This window comes from Gigantopelta aegis, chromosome 4, assembly GCF_016097555.1.
Source record: "Gigantopelta aegis isolate Gae_Host chromosome 4, Gae_host_genome, whole genome shotgun sequence".
Classification (NCBI taxonomy): domain Eukaryota; kingdom Metazoa; phylum Mollusca; class Gastropoda; order Neomphalida; family Peltospiridae; genus Gigantopelta; species Gigantopelta aegis.
This window is the reverse complement of record NC_054702.1, coordinates 46,732,886-46,735,392: the sequence shown is the minus strand read 5'-3', so window position 1 is coordinate 46,735,392 and position 2,507 is coordinate 46,732,886.

Below are 2,507 nucleotides of genomic sequence, written 5' to 3'. Positions count from 1 at the left end.
GGGGGGGGACGATGTAGCCCAATGCTGCAGAGCTCACTTGATGCATAGTCAGTTTGGGATCGATCCCGTCAGTGGGCTATTTCTCATTCCAGCCAGTGCACAAAGGCCGATGTCCTTAGTAAACCTAATAACAGGATCTGAGTGATTGAACCTTTAGTCACTGTAACATTGATGAGTAATTTGAGATGTGAAGTGATGAGTGATTGAATAGTTCTTGGTGTATTTACTATTTTCAGTGGATGCTAAGGACTGTTGCTAATTGATGTTGAAGGTTGATCCAACCTATGAAACATTTATAATTTTATAATGTAGATTTTATAGGGATAGGCATGATGATAATTTTTGTATGATGATATATCACCATACTAGTGCCCGGTATCACTCTTAACAGGTGCGGACCCAGAATGTTTTGCAGTGGGGTGGGGGTTCATATGCAACTAATTTACTTTTTAGGAAGTGGGGGTTCATATGCAACTAATTAAATGAAAAATATTTAAGAGTGTACTCACCCATTCATTAAAATAAGTGAGAAAGAAAAAAAGTCCTCAGCAGTATGGGGAGGGGGTCCGGACCCCCTCGACCCCCCTCTGGATCCATGTCTGTCTAACAACTTGACGTAGCCCAGTGTTCCAACTCTGGTGTAATAAAGGCTGCAGTATGTACTGTCCTGTCTGTGGGATGGTGCATATAAAAAATTCCTTACTACTAATCAAAAAGAGTAGCCCATGAAGTGGTGGCAGCGGGTTTTCTCTTTAGAGAATAACTAACGAGCTATGAGGAATTATGGATTATCTGTCCCGAGTGAATTAATGTTGTAAACCCGAGCCTCTGGTGAGCATTTTACAACATTAATTCATGAGGGACAGATAATCTGTAATTCCTCGTAGTGAGTTGGTTATTCTCTTTATTACCCATTGTCATTCTTTAACGATTTTAAAAGTATATTTACGTTCCCACTTCTGTAACAAGCTTAGCAGCCATAACAATATATTCATACGCGCTGTTACCGGTGCACACATAACAGTATCCACAGAAGAATAGTTCCAAAAACACTCAAAATAAAAAGCAGGTTTTTAAAAATATTGGTAGATATATAGTGTTTATTAATTTTTGAAAATGATCACAGTAATATTGTCATATAAACACACGAGCCTACACGCACGCACGCTCACAAACTCCACCCTGAAAACCAGTAATTTTGTGACGTCATACAAGAAACTGCCAGTCGTAAGCAGGGCACACAGTACAAAAACATTTTTAGTTTAAAACATCCAAATTAGTTCTTTTCAAATTGTTATTATGGAAGAAATAGTTGGCATTTTAAAAAATGAATACAGAAAATGTGTTAACAACAAAAGAACCAAGAAGTTAGAAAGGTATTGGTACAAGAAAAAACACAGAAACAACTCGAAAATAACAGAACAGTGCGTGACCCTTGACACGTCCTGGTTTGAGCCAGTTTGTTGCACATGGCTTACATGTGATTGCGTGCTGTACAATTTAATCGGAATCCGAATCGGACAGTATACGTCGACATTTAGGCGGATTTTTTGAAGTGTGTTGATGTTTGTGATTGTTTTCTTTGGCGTTGATGGTAATGTTGAAAACACCACCGTAGATGGGAGCTGAAAACAGACTGTGTAGGATACCTCGTGTGTGGGACATCTCGTGTGTGTGCAACGTCACAGACATTGACACGTTTGACACAGTTATTGCTGGTACTGAGTATGATGCATTTTCATGTGCTTACCTTAGTTTGACACTCAATAACCAATGTATGTTTTGAGCTTGGATGTTTTTAAACATTCATTGATTTATTCTTTAACCCATGTATCATAATATGTATGTAATTTTTGTGCTGTGGTGTTGTTAAACATTAATTCATTCATTCATTAATCCATTCATTCATTCATTCTTTTCCCCCTGTATCATTATATGTATGTATTTTTTTGTGCTGGGGTGTTGTTAAACATTCATTCCTTCGTTCTTTTCCCCCCTGTATCATTATATGTATCATAAACTATTATCTACAGCTGCATTAACAATATATTCAAGAAGTAGTAAAATAAGTAAAATGTATAATGCCAGTAGTAATACAAATTTATAACTTGAATGGAATTGTAATTTACTGTATGAATCATAATATATCAGTGTACCGATAATACCATAGATCAATAAACATTGAATTTGGTTTAAAATAATTTTCATATGCATGTGCATACATTTTAGCAGGGGAAGGGTTTAATTTGTGTTTACCGACCGATGTTCATGGGGGAGGGGTTCGAATCATACTCCCGGAGGAAATACATTGACAAAAAAGAAAATTTACATGAGAAGGGTGGGGTTTCAACTCCCAAAACCCTGCAAACCGGCTTCATTTTATGAATGCAACTCTGTAATATACATGGACTATAGTTATCATTGCATTGCATGCTAAGATATCATTGCATTGCATGCTAAGATTACAAACATTTTCATCCTTGAGTTATAGCTCTATGTAAGTTTCA